This window comes from Pan troglodytes, chromosome 5 (genome assembly GCF_028858775.2).
Source record: "Pan troglodytes isolate AG18354 chromosome 5, NHGRI_mPanTro3-v2.0_pri, whole genome shotgun sequence".
NCBI classification, from domain to species: domain Eukaryota; kingdom Metazoa; phylum Chordata; class Mammalia; order Primates; family Hominidae; genus Pan; species Pan troglodytes.
The window spans coordinates 125,520,521-125,538,554 of NC_072403.2; the positions used below are offsets into that span (position 1 = coordinate 125,520,521).

Consider the following 18,034-nt stretch of genomic DNA (forward strand, 5'->3'; position numbering starts at 1 on the left):
GCAGACACTGTCCCCTTGACCTGGCTGACCACCAGTTATCAATGGCTGTCAGCTCTACCTCTCCCATATATCCCTTTATCTCTATGATCACCAGGCTAGTTAGGCACCAGTGTCTCTCACCATATTACTGCAGTCCTATTCTAACGGGTCTCTCTACAGATGTATGGGCTTAACCCCTTCAGGTCATGTAATGCTGAGGTCAGAGTGATCATTCTAAAATATAAATTTGATCAATTCCTTAACTTGGCTTACAAACTTTTATGCAACCTCATTCAGCCCCAACACTAGCCTTCTTTCTATCCCATCTAAATGTCTTTCCTACATCAAATGTGCCACACTGTCTCTTATTTTTGAGTCTTGGCTCATGCTGCTGCGTTGGCCTATCACACTCTTTCTGACCCCACCCCAGCTTTGTCTTAACTTATGCTTATTCTTCATTTTAGTCTCTGCCTCTTCCAAGAAGCCCTTTCCAGCCCCCCAGGTACAGGTTAGGTATTAGGTACCTCCTTGGTGTTCCCAGAGCATGTGTATTTCTCTCTTTGATAACATTCACCAAATCATTTGCTGGATTATCCTTGGCTATTTTTTTGTTCTGACTCTCCCATTAGCCACTCCCATGAGGACATAGATTCTATCTGTTTTGTTCAAAGTTTAATCCCCAGCAGCTGGCCCAATACCTAGAACATAGTATACATTCAGAAAATATTTGCTGATGAGAGTCTTGAATAATACATCACATGAAATCACTTTCCCAAAGTGAGTGGGATATTCTAAAGAGAAAAATATTTCTTATCTTGTATTTAAATCCAGATGTGGGTTTTCCCCTTTTTCAGCCTTATTGGTTGTTTTAGTTATCAAGCAAAGATGATTTCTTTATTAAGTGAGGTAGAGGCAGGGAAAGTACAGCAGAGACAGAGACAAACAGTTCCAGTGTCCAGTGAGAGCAGACTTCCCTTTCTCACCAGGTTCACACAGCATGGGGGCCTAGAAGCCTCTATGATGGTTCCTCTGGAACTGCTATTTTCTTTGATTTATGAGTGGTTTGAGATGGAGCCAATAATAATGTACATTCCAAACTTCTGGTACACTCTGGAAGGTTGCAGATAGATTTTCTATGCACATTAAATACATAATAATGATGGTCATTCAGACCTCATACTTGGCAGATTGTATATTGAAGAGGACCTGTTTCTTATTTGGCTGTTCAAATCACCTGGAATGGCCATTAAATTCAAAGGGATTCTGTGTTTGACTCTCTCCAAGTAGATTCTGAGTAAGATAAGAAAAAGAGTGGTCTATTCAGTGGTTAGTAAACTCCTTAACCTGTGCATTTCAAAATTAAAGACCCATCTGTAATCCTACCACTTTGAGAGGCCAAGGCAGGGGGAAATATCTTGAGGCCAGGAGTTTGAGGCCAGCCTGGGCCACATAGCAAGATGCCATCTCTACAAAAAATAAATAAATAAAAAATTAGACAGTGTGGTGGGCCTGTAGTCCCAGCTACTCAAAAGACTGAGTCAAGAAGATCACCTGTGTTCCATGGCTGAACCCTGGAGTTTAAGTTTATAGTGAGCTATGATCGTGACATTATACTCCAGCCTGGGTGATAGAGCTTGTCTCAAAAAAAAAAAAAAAGTTAAAGGCCAAAGTACAAAGAAACCCACCATCTTACTCAGAATAGATTGAGGAGAATGTTTTCAAGGAGGTGATTAAAACTAAAGGTCTCAGCTAGCAAAGCCCATAGAAACTGTTAATTCCTTTCTGAGAAAAGAAACTGCCTAAATTAAATAATCACTCCACCAAAAGGCATTTAAAGGTCACTTTTAGCAGACTCCTCTTGTCAGGAACATCAGTGCCAATTATTTCTGGTGTGCTAGGGATACTAGTTACCTTGTAAGAATGAAAAACAAAACAAAACAAAAAATGAGCAAACAAAACAATTGTTTTGTCATATTTCTGGAGAGAGCGTATCTTAAATCCAGCAAACAGACCCTAGAAAAACAGGAAAAATCAGCCTTTTCAGCACTGAACTTACGAACCTAACCATGAAGCACGACTCAGACTGGGCCTTATTTAGAGTTATCTGGGTCTTGGGCGTTCTGATTCCTCCAACAGCTAGGTGCAGATGTGGTATAGTCAAACGCAAGATTCAAGTCAGGAGGCCCAAATTCAAATCTAAGCTTTTACACATAACTCAGGCATGTTACCAAATGTCTCAGAATTTAAGAATCTTCCTATTCAACAGGAAGATAGTGATATGTACAACGCCAGGCTATAGTGGCACCGAAACGAGGTAATGTATCTAATCTTTTAGATTAATCTTTTAGATTAGCTTATTAAAGGGTCTATACAGTGTGTGAACAGTAAATACTACAGTAAGAAATGAGCTGTGTGCACTTGGCCAACTCACTCCATTTCTCTGGATTTCAGTTTCCTTATCTGTAAAATAGGAAATAATTAATACCAATCCCTTACACTATATAGAGACACAGGGGCAGAAGTGGTGGCAGTGAAGACACCAGAAGCAAAGGAGGCCAGACCTTCAGCCTCCCCACTGCACACAAACTGTTCACAGGACAATCAAGGCAGGCCCTTCATCTGCATTTTTTTTTTTAGATGGATTCTCGCTCTGTCGCCCAGGCTGGAGTGCAGTGGTGCGATCTTGGCTCACTGCAACCTCCCCCTCCTAGGTTCAAGTGATTCTCCTGCCTCAGCCTCCCAAGTAGCTGGGATTACAGGTGCATGCCACCATGCCTGGCTAATTTTTGTATTTTTAATGGAGATGGGGTTTTACCATGCCCGGCTAATTTTTGTATTTTTAATGGAGATGGGGTTTCACCATGTTGGCCAGGCTGGTCTCGAACTCCTGACCTCAGGTGATCCGCCTTCCTCAGCCTCCCAAAGTGCTAGGATTACAGACGTGAGCCACTGCACCTGGCCACATCTGCATTTTTGTGTGTGCTTTAAACGAAAGAATGTATGGAAAGAACTTACATTAACACATTATATTATAAAATAATAGCAATTCTTAATATACTGTTCCATAAATTTTAACTTTTATAAAACAAATACATATTTCTTAGTTAACTACTGTTTAAGCCCTCGATTCATACCTTAATTAATTAATCAAGCCCTATTAATCCTGAAGCTAGCTCCCTCCAGGGGGTTAGTCCTGGTGTTTTCCTAGGCCTGCTGAGAAGAGAAATGGACAGTGACCCTGTGATCAGATGAAATTCCAAAGACAGTCTCCACTGGACTCACACTCAAGCTCCCTGCCTCCATCTCCAGAGAACTGCAAGTAAATTACTTCCCAGAGCTTTGGGAGCCTCAGCGAACACATATGGATTAGAGAAATGGGTTAGTCTGTCTCCTGGCCTCTCTTCTAGGAGAGAAGACAATCTGCTATAGAAGTACCAAATATGAAGGTTTCACATCTACTTCGCTTCTTTTTGAGTTGCTTTTAGCAGCAACCTGGAAACCTCCTTCACTTATGCCCAATACTGCAAAATGTTGAGCTTGTGAATTTAGAAACACTGTCAACGCTTTGCTGCAGGTAGATATTAATTGATATTAAATCACCATGGAATATCTGTAGAAATGCACTAGATGCCGAAGGCTTTCTGACTGAGGAAAGGTAAGCACAATGAAATAATTAGATATGATTTGCCATTTCCTTACAAATGTTGCTACATACTCAATTCAGCAGCATGTGGTTTCTCACTTTCATTATTAGCTTGCTTGTATTCATTGTGTCTAGCTCTCTGGAAGTGGTTTTTTAAGCCCTTGAAAATCAAATAATGCAGTATTAAAAATCAATTTACTAGGTTAATCATAATGCTTTTCTCATTATGGTGTGCACATGTAATACCAGCTATTCGGATGGCTGAGATAGGAGGAGCACTTGAGACCAGGAATGCAAGATCAGCCGGGGCAACACAGCAAAACCCAATCTCTAAAAAAAACTAAAATAAAAATAAAATAAATAACGCTTTTCTCAGCACTACCAATTCAACTGAAATGTGGCTTTGTAACAATACTGAGAGAATGCAGGACTTTCAAACATCTTTAAGGAAGAAAGTGGGTACCCTGGATTTAGACATGGAGTTACCACTAGATATTTGAGGAATATATGTAAATTCCAAAGTTATTTAAAATGCTTCTCTACCCAACAAAGTTGGGATCATGGGAAACATATATGTGCTGCTTACCAATATTTCTAGCTTCCCTCTTTTAGGACAAGGGAATATTATACCGTCCTACAACCTTCGAATTATTAACAGATGTAGCCATGTGACTTCTTTTGGCCACCAGAAGGAAGTGTTTCATTTCTAACATTCTCCTGACCTGCCTGGCTAGCAGGGATGCACACACAGCAGAGCCATCACATGAGTGAGGGATGCCCTTGCGAATCACTCAGCCATTTAGTAGACTTCGCATGAGCAAGACAGAAACTCTGACACTTTACAACACAGATTTATTTGCTTCCATAGCATGGCCTAGCCTTTCTCATCAGTACAGAGTCCACCAAGCCCTACCATAGCAAGCTTCTTTGGGTCCCTAAGCATGTCCTCAGTATTGTCCATTCACTCTTCTCACTACTCATTCTGTTCTCCTGCCTCCCTTTCATAAGGACCCTGATGTATACTTTGGGCCTACCAGGATAACATACCCCATCTCAAGGTCCTTAACTTAATTGCATCTGCAAACATCCTTCTGCCATATAAAATAACACTCTCAGCTGGTGTCTTTTAATCATCTTATCTCACCTTGCTCCTCTACCATTCCACAACCCTTCTCACCCTTGGCTAACACAGTGTCTTAAACATACATCCCTGCTGAATAAATGAATGCTTAGTTCAAAATGTATACCATATCAGAATCTCTGCTTTATCAAAAGCCCAAACAGTATGGTTAATAAAGCTACACACACACAAACATACACACAAAGAAAAAGCTAATGCACCTCATAAAACAAAACTAGGTAAGAAGAAAGTTGCTCAGTCCAGGCTATCAAAATTAATGGGAAAAGGAAGTAAACGATCCTCTCATACTGACACTCAGTAGTAAGTCCTTAAGAAATATTTAAAAATGCATCAAGTCTACGATTCTTTGCAGAAACACATATATTGTATATACTTATACCAGTAGTGAATACATATGCATGGAATCAAATCACCAATAGCTCAGCAGAACCTAAGCCATATGTCTTCTTGCAGAGAGTTGCTTATTAGCTGTCTTTCATTCTTTCCATATTAGACAATTCAAGAAAGGTAGAGACAGTTATTTCATTCTTCTCAGTTCTATTTCTGCTTTCTTAGTGTCTTCATATTCATCAATTCACAAGGGCCCTGAGGTGAGAAAACAGAACAAAAATCTCTCTTTAAACATGTGATCTCTCAAATCTGCCAAACTTGGTGACTTCATGATAATTGTTTCAACCACTTTCTTCTGCTGACCCAATACTTAATACGCCATGAGATTGAAGACATTCTCTTTTATCTGCTGTTCAATTTGCTTGCTCTCCAGCCACTTACCTATAGTTTTCATCATTTTTTCAGAAGTACAACCTTGACAATTCTGGGATCTTCCAATGGTGAGTTTAAACTAACTTGAGCAACTATCTATGGGGCTTCTAATTATCCCATGAGTGAATCCAATAATTGAGTTGAAAATAAATTTCAACCACAACAATACAGTTTTAGCTCGAGTGCAGGTTCTGAAGTAGAAACTAAAAATATGAGACTAAAGTATTATTTTAAGGGGCTATTGCAGGGAGAAAATGGTAAAATTTTTTTGCCTCTGTCAAGAACTACATGGGGGTTAGCAGCCACATAGTGGCCTGAGGCCTCGGAGGTGATGGCCTCTTTGGCTGTGGCTGTGAACTAGGATCAGCTGAGCCACAAGAGTGAATCCCACAACATTCTCTGACACCCCAGACTAACCCCCTGCTCCTATAGACTTTCTGCCCTTGAACTTCACAGCTGCTCTCATCTCCTTTCCAGGTTTGTCAATTCTAGGTTTTCAGCTCACTTTATTCCCTAGCTTAGTTTCTGTTTCTTTATTCATAAAATAATGTTACAAGAATGAATAAGGTAAATATGTAAAACATGAGCATAATACCAGTGTACTAGATCACAAAAAAAAATGTTACTTGGTTCATTCATTCATGTAATCACTTAATGTACGTGTAAGTCTTTCCACTAGGTGTGGGAGATATTATGACCAAAAAGTCACAGTGCGTATCCACAATTATTCCACACTACAGAGCAGAGTTTTTGAGCTAGAATCTATGGAACTCTAGGGTATGGATATATATAACTTCAGAAGGTCTGTGAACTTCTGAAACTGTGAGCAGAAAAATGTTATGTTTATATGTGCTTTACGTTTTATTTTATAATTATCATTATTTTTTGAGACAGGGTCTCACTCTGCTGGCCAGATGGGAGTGCAGTAGCATGATTACAGTTCACCACAGCCTTGAATTCCTGGGCTCAAGAGATGCGCCCATCTTAGTCTCCTGAGTAGCCAGGACTATAGGATTGTGCCACCACACCTGGCTAATATATTTTTTTAATCTTTTCAATAAAGGTCAGGTTTTGCTATGTTGCCCAGAATTGTCTCAAGCTCCTGGGCTCAAGTGATCCTCCTGCCTCAGCCTCCCAATGTGCTGGGATCATAGGCATGAGCCCCCACACCCAGCCAAGAGTACTTTTCTAAAGAGAGAAGGTCCATTTCTTTCAACAGATCCTCAAAGGGATCTGCATTGTGGTCATTCTTGGTTTTCACCTACCCAGCATGCCTCTCCTGATAACACAACACATTCCTTCCCCTTGAAGAAGTACCATTTGCCATTCTCAGTCGATATGGTTTGGATAAGGGCCAATTCCACCACCTGCCTCCAGGATTAGCCCCCATCCAAACCATATGGATTGAGACTGGCCAAGCTGGGCCAAACAAAGCAAAAAGGACATATACTTCCCAACAAAGCTTCAAAACTTGTAGAATTTAAGCCATAAATGTTTATAGCCATCTTTGCCATCATGTGAGGAAGGCTGCCTAAAATAGAATAAGGAAGAAAGCTAAGTCAAAAGCTGAAAAAAGGCAAACTTACAGAACTTTTGTTGAAAGAGTTAATTTCAGCTAAAATTGAGGTCAATTCTAGCCTGGGACTTCTTGGTTACATAAGCAATAAAGTTCTGTCTTCCTGAAATCTGTTAGAATTGTCTTTCCCTCCTTTTCAGTGAGATTCAATCCTGCTAATTCAGTTTAAATCTCCCATACCCACCTCCCCCACTCACCAACAAATAAACAAAACTCCTAGTTTATTGTCCCAGATACTAAGCTATCCAACCCATGGGTTAGGTATTCAACTTAGCTTTATTAATCATAGGGCTCATTCCTTTATGTATCCTGAAATACAAACTCCACCCCACCACCAGGCCACAGTTTACCATGCCCCTCATTTTACTTTATCTCCACATCCACTTCTTCCAACCTTGCAGAACCCAAAAACAGAGATCATGTTTTCCTCTAATTGACTCTGAGCCACTTACAGAATCACAAAAGCACCAAAATAGTTTCCTCCCTGTGTTTTCCCTCCATATTCAATATGTCAAAGTGATTATACATCCTGTGTCCCCAATTAACATAGTAGCATTCAATATTTAGTACACTCTGAATACATATTTGTGGAATAAATAAAATAAGCCATGCTGGAACTTTATCTGTTGTTCTTAAAAGAAAGAGAAGCTGCCAGAATTGGAGCTTGATCCAGGGGCTTCCCAGGGGACCATCCTCTAGGGAAGAAGATGTTGGTTTCACAGTTACTTGGTCCATTACAGTTCACAGAGGACAGTGCACACAAAATCAGAAAAGCAGGTGGGCTTACTGCAGTAAATGTGAAGCAATAGCTAGTTTCATTTTGATAGCACAAATTTTAGACCCTACCCTAATGAAACTATAATACATGAATAAAAAATGAAAGTTAATATATGAAAATGAAACCAATCATTACAATAAAAGGATGGGATTGAGGCTATATTTTCTAATTATGAAAAATCTCTTTTATGATATTTAATGTGATTTAAAGGATTTTCAAAACACTTAGTACAAATCTCTATGTAAATATTAATGTTTAAAAAATATTGCAGCCTAGGCAACATAGCAAGGCTCTGTCTCAAAAAAAATATTGCAGATTGTTCACTTATGTTACAACATATACTCAAGTGGGAAATTCCCTGGTGACAAAATATCTAGAAAGTATGCCAATAAACACACACGCATACACACGCACGCACACTTGAATTAAAGGAATGAGCCCATTTAATGAAATGGACTATCTCTTGTCATGATATGTAAATAGCATTTCAGTTATAGAAAAAATACTACAAAAATCACTAGAGCAATTTTTTTCATTGCAAGACCTGAACATAAGGTGTATATTTTTGCAACTGTGTTTTTTAGAAAAGAAGAAGTAAAAGAAGAACCACCTGCACCTAGGTGGCAATTCCCCATCACAGGGGGAGGGAGCCAGTCTTGGCCACCGGGCACAGAAGAGACTGCTTAGGAAATCCCTGTGAGCTCTGAAGGAAGTGAGAAAACACAGAAATGCAAAGCTCCAATACTCCCCCACGTATCACAGACTCCTCTAAATTTCCCATTGGGTGTTTCAAGAGTTGGTCCTGGTGAGGTGGGAGGGGGAGACCAAAGGGAAAAGAAAAAAAAAAACAAAGGCCATTTGTGGGGAAGCTGAAAGGACATGGAGGTACAGAGGCAGAAATGGTGGCAGTGACAACATATGGGGCAAATATGCCCAGACCCTCAGCCTCCCCACTGCACCCACACTGTCCACAGGACAATCGGGGCAGGACCTTCTTCTGTGTCCTCCGGTTGAGGGGTTGCCTACATGATCTGAAAGAGAAGCGTGAAACTCCAGAAGGGGAAAAAAAAATGCCTCTTTTGAAGGGGACTTCCCTTGCCAGTGAGGTTTCAGATCATGTTCTGTAACAGCCTACTGGCCTGTGACAGGGCCTCCAGGAAATGAGACAACTCAGATGCAGAGTACTAAGGGAAAAATTTCAGTAGTGGCTTGAGAAAACTAACTGTTGAGTATGACAAAGCAAAGTTCTAAGATAGTGCGAAGTATAACTAGGGCTGCTTTGAAAATGAAACCCAGAGAGCAAGGACAGGTGTCGCTTAGTTTTAAAAAATAATTAGAGCTTCTGTTTATTGAAAGTCTACCATGTGTCAGGAGCCTTGCATGCCTTATCTCTTACTCTTACATCAGATGATATGAAATTGACATTATTATCCCCATTCTCATCTGTAAAGTGAGAAAACATACTCAGATAAATTAAGTAAATTAGCCAACATCATCCAGTTCCAGGGCCACGATTCAAGCCAAGGTCCATCCGATACCAATTACTATGCTTCTGCCTTGGCACTTCTGTCATTAATTCATGTGGTTCACTGTGAAAGTCATGGACTTCTTTAAACCTAGATTTCCCCTTATGACATGGTACAAGTAAGCCTAAAGTTAGATAAAATCATAGCCTATGATGAGCTAATTTAAGCTTCAGTCTGTCTCTGTCACTAGCCAGTTCTGTGGAAATGGACAACTCAAGTAACTTCTCCAGGTCTCAGTGTTCCCATCTAAAAAGTGGGGTTGTAGTGGGCCTCTACAGCTCTTGACTTCTATGAGGCACACCGAGTCCTCACATGCCAACATAAAAAAGGAAATTTCAAAATTGTCTTTGTTTTTTAACAAAGTATATGAGGGGATTATTCCAGTTCTCTAAGAATAATATATATATATTTAAAGAGCCTATGTTTAAAAAATTAAAATGCTTTAAAACATTTTCTAGATGGCCTTACAAATGGAAAAAAAAAGTATTCCTAGCCAACCCTCTGTCAGCAGAAAGGCCACACAGAAAAAAGCAAATCACAATTCTTTACCCCTCTCAGCATAAATCATTACTCACCGTGGGAAAATGATTACTTGCCAGGAAGTAGAGCCTATGAATCATTATACTGTTGTCCTCGACCTCTGATAGAGCAAGAATTAGGGGAAAGACTGAAAAGCTGGGGAGTGAACTCTGATTTGCCAATAGTTCCACTCATGGCATCGTAAGGCAATGAAAACAGAAAGCTGATCGAGCCGTAGGGCTGTCAAGTCCTGGTGCTGCTGCAGTGCACGTCTGAGCCCAGAGCAGAATGACATGGGCCCCTGACTTTCTGAGTCACTCCTTGGGTCTGAGTCTTCACAGCCCCAGAGTCATTTATCAGCAAATACAAACAATGCCATCCCTGGGCTTGTCCCGACAGTCAACCTACTTGTTAATGCCTGTGTAAGAGATACCCAGCTTGGAAATAGGAGCAAAAGTCACAAAGAAGGGATTAAGTTGCCTAACATCAGCATTCATTTCCTAAAATAAAAACACATGAAAGATAGACACCACAAATATGTGTTCCCTTGTGGTATCAGCAAATATTGTGCTATAATTTCTCTACTGTTGCTAATAAGCTATGGCACACAACTGTAAATTCTTTTTTTTTTTTTGATACAGGATCTTGCTCTGCCATGAAGGCTAGAGTGCAGCGGCACAATAATGGCTTACTGAAGCCTCGACCTTTCAGGCTCAAGCAATCCTCCCACCTTGGCCTCCCAAATAGGTAGGATAGGCCAGGTGTGGTGGCTCATGCCTGTAATCCCAGCACTTTGGGAGTCTGAGGTGGGAGGATTGCTTGAAGCCAAGAGTTCAAGACCAAATAGCTAGCACTACAGGCATGAGCCGCCATGCCCAGCTAATTTTTGAGTCAGGGTCTCACTATGTTACTCAGGCTGGTCTCAAACTCCTGGGCTCAAGCGATCCTCCCACCTCTGCCTCCCAAAGTGTTGGGATTACAAGCATGGGAGCCACCTGTAGGTGGGTGAGGAGCAGCGATCCTCCCACCTCTGCCTCCCAAAGTGCTAGGATTACAGACATGGGAGCTACCACGCCCAGCTTGCAAATACTTTTTATATTATGTTTTTCTACATGGCCTTTGATGTCTTTAGAAAATGTTTGTTTTAAGCAAGGATCTTTTTGTGACTAAAAGCATAGAAAAATATAACATAGTTAATATGTTACACACCAAATATACAAAATCCTAGAAACTTATAGAAGGAGATAGGAAAATTGATCTTATAACTAATCTGAATATTGTTCTCTACTTTCCTTAATGTTTTTAAAGGTAGTGAAAGTAAAACTATATTGTTCTGATGATGTAGAAGGGAGAATGTTTAAAATTCCTCCCAGTTTCAGGAGGAGATATTAGAACCTGTCTTTATTATACTGCATTGATTAGAGGGAAGAGGGTATTACAGCCAAAGTGTTACCTAATCATTAGACTTTCACTGTATTTGATCCCACCTTCTTACTAGTTTAAATAAAATTTAAGCATGTACCACCATATATCTATGTTTTTATTTATGAATGACATAATCATTATTAATTTATTGTGAATAATATAAATCATTCATAAAAATACATCTTTTTAAAGATTATATTTATTAATAATGATACATTTATATATTTTTATTATTCTCTTTTTCTGTACCTCAATAGATCATGTGCACCCCACTTTGGGACCACTGACCTTTTAGCTTGCTTGTCATGATAGAAGTCATCTACTAAAGGAACTCTGGAATGTTTGAGTCTCTAAATAATCTTGTTAGAATCCAAAATAGCCTGTTAATTTCAAGATTGATCTTCAGGCGACTAAACTAAGCACTCATAAGAAATCACAAGGTAAAAGAGTTCAGGTCACTGTTTGGTTAGCTTACAAAGAGTTACTTCTATTTCCCTAAATGTTTTTGAATCACTGCCCTTTGGCTTTGAAGGGACAACTAAATATCATCTCATCAGTAATGCCATTTTCCCTCAAGTGTCTTTAACACAGAGCTGTTTCTCTAGAAGAGAACAAGGTTATATAAATGGGAGAGAACATGTCTCCCTCCAAGATAGTTATGCAACATGGGGAAGATTCCACAGAAGAGAGACAAGGCTGAACAGAGATGATGGTTCTTTTACTTGGACATGGTGATAACTCGAGTTTCTAGATAAACTTGAGTACTATTACTCAGTACTGGTACTGTTGGAAGAACACATAAAACGTCTGGCACAATCAGTGAAAGAAATATGGGCCTGGGTCCGGGTGTTAAATGGGTACAGGAAAGCACTAAACCTCTCACACTCACTCTCCACCTACATGCCCCAAATCACAAAATTCCCCTACTTGAAGAGCGTACACTCCCCACTCAATTCACTTCCCATTTAAAAGTGTATTTGTTTGCTTTTCTAAAGATTCCTTGTGGGTTGGGGAAACTTACTAAACCACTATTAACACTTAGTGTGACCTTCAGGAAGAGGTCTCATGGACTAATAAATGTGCTAAGAGGATCTGAAATGTTGGTGATGGGGCTGTGGCAGAGAAGGAAGGATGAAAGGGAGAAACCTGTTTAGAAAGCCTATTGATTTCTAAGGGGGTAATGCTGGGGTGGGGGAAAGTGGTGAATAAATTATCTGACAGGCAAGCAACATCATTCACACTTTTGTTTAGAAATCATTCTAATGACAGCCACCCTAAATTTTGGTTCTATGTTGGGTTAGTTCCACAATCACTGAAATGAGGAAGTGAGCTCAATAATTTTGTAAACCTCAGAGTTGACAAGAAGTTATGAAAATTCCCAGTGGGGTTACATTAGACTCTAGCACTTACTTAAACAGGGAAAAGCAGGGAGATTCCATTGATGAGTCATATCTAAGGGACAAGGGAGGCTGTAGGGTTTTCTCAGACAAAATGAGTCTTTACAAAATTGGAGAGAACCAAACGGAGTTAACAAGTTTGGAAGATACAGGTGTATTTCCCATATAACACGAGAATGAACACTAAATGAGAAATTCTTGGAAACAAAGACTGATGCAAGAAGAATGCCTGGTTGGAAGTGAAAAAAGCAAGAGCAAAGATGCTGGTTCTGAGGCCAGAGGCAATGTTGGGGAAGGATCTTGGGACTGAGTCAGCTGGGACCAAGGAAGAGCCAACCATACCTGGATGGATTTAAGGAATGCTAAGACAGGTCCAAAGTTGGAGAGAAGAGGTAACCAGAGAGCCTGAGGACAGGGCCAGACACTGTAATACCAAATTCCTTACAGAATCAGCAGGGTAGCACAATGTCTCCAGGGCAGGAGAGATGACCTTGCCAGAGGTATTTTGATGGTAGAGGCTGAAGGAGACAGAGATTAAGTGTACCGAGAAGAAGTACATTTATGGGAGACTAACATAGATGAAAATTTCTTGTAAAGTTTTTTCCTATTGAACACATCTGCTATAAAGGCTTTGGCATCAAATTTTGTATGATACAAAAATCATAACAGCACTGAAGTGACTAATAAATGTGTAATGTCAAACCTAATGTGAGCATAAAAAACTTTGAACACCTTAGATGGTAATTTGGAAGGTTCTAATTGCATCTTGACAACAAAACATAAACATTAGAGTCTACATGATGTCAAAACATCTGAATGGAAAAAGAAAAATGAGGATCTTTTTCTGCAAAGCCCAAACATTTGTATATTTTGGAAGACTAAATATATATTTGATAAAACCACAGTATATAAAGTCAAGGAATTTTATGATCTTCCTGGATGTAATTATTTTCCATGGCTTTGTGTAATCATGGTAAAATAGTGATAGTTCAATAACTAATAACTAACTATAATAATAATTAACATGTAACAGTGACTGAGTTTCCAAATAACTGTATGATGTATGTATTTTTAGTGCCTGTATTTTGTACATGAGTCTTTTACAAATAAAGTGATTTGCTCAGTCACACAAAGGCAGAGGCAGGACTCAGAACTATACTTACCTTTTTCCAGAATCCTAGCTCATCCTACAACTGGCCATTTACATAGTTTTAATTGGTTTTAAAAAGTTTTTTTTTACATTAGAAATCATTTCTGTAATAACATTTTATCTTATTGCATCCTGTTTTATTACAGTGAAAGGACCTGCTTACTTATTATCTCCCCAGCTACACTGGAATTCTTCCACAACTTACATGAGGTCATCAGCCTCTGGCCATGTCTGGAAAACAGCAGGAGCTCAACTAATGTTTATTAAACTAAACTAGATCTAAAATGGATGCAAAATTAACAGTTCTGGCTGAGCACAGTGGCACACACCTATAATCCCAGCACTTAGGGAGGCCAATGTGAGAAGATCACTTGAAGCCAGGAATTTGACACCAGCCTGGGCAACACGGAAAGATAACAAGACTATGTCTCTACAAAAAAGTTTAAAAATTAGCCAGGTGTGATGGTGCGTACCAGTCATCCCAGCTACATGGGAGGCTGAGGTGGAAGGATAGCTTGAATCCAGGAGTTAAAGGCTGCAGTGAGCTATGATCACCCAACTACACTGCAGCCTGGGCAACACAGAGAGACCCTGTCTCAAAAACTAAATAAATAAAAATAGAAGAGTTTTGCTAGAGTTCAGAAAGCATGTCAGATCATTTGCATCTTAATTAATGGTACATTCGCTTCTAGACTTAAGCAAACAAGTTTCATCTACAACTTTGATTTCATTGGTTCTTTCAATATTAACATAATTTCAATGCAGTTTTATTGCTCTACATGTGTGTAGTTCAGCTGGTTTATTATGACTTTCCTTTTTGTTTTCCCTCTAGTTGATTACCTGCCAGCTTTTCTACACTTCTTTCTCACTCCCCACCTTGTCACTGCCTCTAGACAAACCTATTTAGTCATTTGTTAGATTAAAGATAAAAAAGACACAGGAAGAAAAAACAAACATGAACTTTGGGCATAGACTTTTTTTCTTTCTTTCTTTCTTTCTTTCTTTCTTTCTTTCTTTCTTTCTTCCTTCCTTCCTTCCTTTCTTTCTCTCTTTCTCGCTTTCGCTTTTTTTCTTTCTTTTTTTTGATGGGTTCTTTTTTTTTTTTTTTTTTTTTTTGACACAGAGTCTCGCTCTTGCTGCCCAGGCTGGAGTGCAGTGGCACAATCTCAGCTCACTACAACCTCCGCCTCCCAGGTTCCAGCAATTCACCTACCTCAGCCACCCAAGTAGCTAGGATTACAGGTGCCTGCCACCACACCCAGTTAATTTTTGTATTTTTAGTAGAGACGGGGTTTCACTGTATTGGCCAGGCTGGTCTCAAACTCCTGACCTCAACTGATCCGCCCACCTTGGCCTCCCAAAGTGCCAGGATTACAAGCGTGAGCCACCACACCCAGCCTGAGACGGGTTCTTATTATGTTGCCCAGGTCCAGGCTGGTCTTAAACTCCTAGGGCCAAGGGATCCTCCTGCCTCTGCCTCCAGAATAGCTGGGATTACAGGTGTGCTATTGCGCCCATCTTTAGACTTTTAATTTTATTTCCCAAATTACTGTAAAAGCAGCTTAGAATTATTTTTTTCTCTTCTGTTTTAGCCCATGTTATAACCTGGACAGGCAACTACTGATTCTTAATGTCTGGCCACTGATTTTTAAGTGCTTAAATATTCAAAAGTTTGTTAAGTATATTATTTAACATTCACTTATTATTCAGAGTCTGTGCCTAGGCAGAGCTCCTAATAAAAACACAGAAGACAACTGTTGGCATTCATTTTCATGCCATAATCAAAATACATTTCCTGATGGTGGGGAGTGCTTGCATGACCACCTCCCTGCAGAACCAGGCAGGGGTGGTCACTACAGGTTAATCCAGATACAAGAGCTATTTTCAAACACTCCCAATGCCCATAAGGAGAGCAGGCTAGGAGCAGGGCCCATGGCTATCCACCAATGTGAATCTCTAGATCCATCCCTTCTATTTGCTTTCCTGCAGGATAAATACATTTTTTGAACTTGTACTGATCAATTTCAGCTGCATAGAAATAGAGATAGGAATATAACAAGCTCTACCTCTTTTCCCTGCAAGCCATTAAACAGATGTCAATTCTGATATGTTAAGGGACACATTCCAGTCCTAATTTCTAGAACATACCAGGTCAAAATGTTATATGCCATTTTAAACTTCCTTCTACCTTCCCCAAAGAGTCAGCAACTAATTAATTCTTAAGAAAGAAAGGAGAGGACTATGAGATTGTGTACTGAAAAATTAACACTTCAAACCCAAAATACACATGAGTTCAAATGCTGCTTCTTAAATAGATTATCTGAGCTATATTTCCTCCAGAAGCCTTGTTTTCCTGATCTGTAACATGAAGACAGAATATACTCTCATCAGGTGGTCATGGGGATTAAATGATATTATACATACACCTACTATATACACATACACATATATATAGTTATATACATAGTTATACATGATCCGTATAATACATACACTCTTACATACACACACAGTGTATAGCATGGGACTCAGTAAATGGAAGCCACTGCTTATCAGTCAGACAGTACTTATTAAGTCCTAGGCAAAGTTTAGGATTCAAAAGAGGTCCAATTTTATTCCTTTCTTCAAAGAGCTTAGGATATTATTTAAAAGTTAGGATAAAATTTTTGAAACATAATACATAATTAAGACATAAATTGTGTAATTTTTACTACATATATTGTAATTCAAAAAAAAGGAAGTAATACATAAAGATGGGTTGAATTTTTTTAATAACAAAAAAAGTTTAAGGCCAGGTGTGGTGGCTCACGCCTGTAATCCCACCTATTTGGGAGGCCGAGGCAGGCAGATCACCTGAGGTCAAGAGTTCAAGACCATCCTGGCTAACATGGAAAAACCCTTTCTCTACTAAAAATACAAAAATTAGCTGAGTGTGGTGGTGCATGCCTGTAATCCCAGCTACTTGGGAGGCTGTGGCATGAGAATCGCTTGAATCTGGGAGGCAGGAATTGCATTGAGCCAAGATCCCGCCACTGCACTCCAGCCTGGGTGACAGAGCAAGGCTCCATTTCCAAAAAAAAAAAAAAAAAGTTTAAATGCATATGTAAAGTTATTCTTTGAACACTAAAATAGGAACCAAATTTAAATAATACAGAATAGTTGTCTATTTTGTTCCATAGCATGGTCTAAGTTAGGACACAATAAAATGCATATACAATTACTAAGTGTTTAGCGTGACATTTTCTTCTCCTTATGTTTAATCAATATCTAAACAGCCTTAAAAGACTATTAAAAAATACTTTTCCAACTACTATTTTTAGGGACATAAGTATCAAAATATTACCTCTAATATAAATTTATTGTACAGAATTTACATTTCATAAATTTATCTTAAAAAGTCAGGACCTCGTAGGCAATGATCTCATTTCTTCTCACATTAATGAATTATATTTTAGAGAAATTCGAGGTCAAGAGAGCCTTGATAAAATGGCAAATCATAAAAAGCAAAAGCAAATTAACACTGGGAACACTCAATAGATTTGTCCTAGTGAGTAAACAATAAGCATCCAGTTGCTATTGATAGCCTAGGTTGACTGGGAGATCTCTTACATCCCAGGGTAATCAAAGTTGGTTACTCAAAAAGGTATTTTCTTTAGATTATTTACTCATCTAGTCAATTCCCTAATATGAGCCTGGTATCGTGTTGTACAGAGCAGACATTATACAGGTAATCACTGCAATATAGTAAGTGTTTCAATGCACAAATATACAAATTGCTTGGGAAGCACATAATCACAGAAGAGGAAATGCCAAATTGTGGAATCATTAGGAAGGGTTTCACTGAGGGAAATATTCATGCTGGTTGTTTGACAAACAGTATCCTTGAGAAGTAGATCCCAGTAGAAGTCTCTGAGTTGTCTGCCTGGTCTCCTACCTGAGCAACCAGCACTTTATTCCTTGGCCAGATAAATGTGAGCCAAAATACCTTGTGGTTTCCTTGGAAATGCAGCTTAGCAACCATTTCTGGGGACAAAAGTCCATAGTAATAGGCACCTGGTTGTTATCATGTTTGATGGGCCTATGTCTTTTCTTCTTTTTTAAGGACCTTAATACACCTTCCTTCCATCTCTGACTCTAT

The 18,034-nt window shown here is 39.3% G+C and overlaps 1 long non-coding RNA gene across 1 annotated transcript; it reads right to left on the minus strand.

Annotated features, from left to right (window-relative positions):
• Positions 1 to 5,105: 5,105 nt before the first annotated feature.
• On the minus strand, positions 5,106 to 10,325 carry LOC134810352 (uncharacterized). The gene is made up of 2 exons (XR_010158145.1): positions 9,981 to 10,325; positions 5,106 to 5,348 (listed from the first exon to the last, which is right to left on the minus strand). It is a non-coding gene; the product is annotated as an uncharacterized LOC134810352 (long non-coding RNA).
• Positions 10,326 to 18,034: the final 7,709 nt, after the last annotated feature.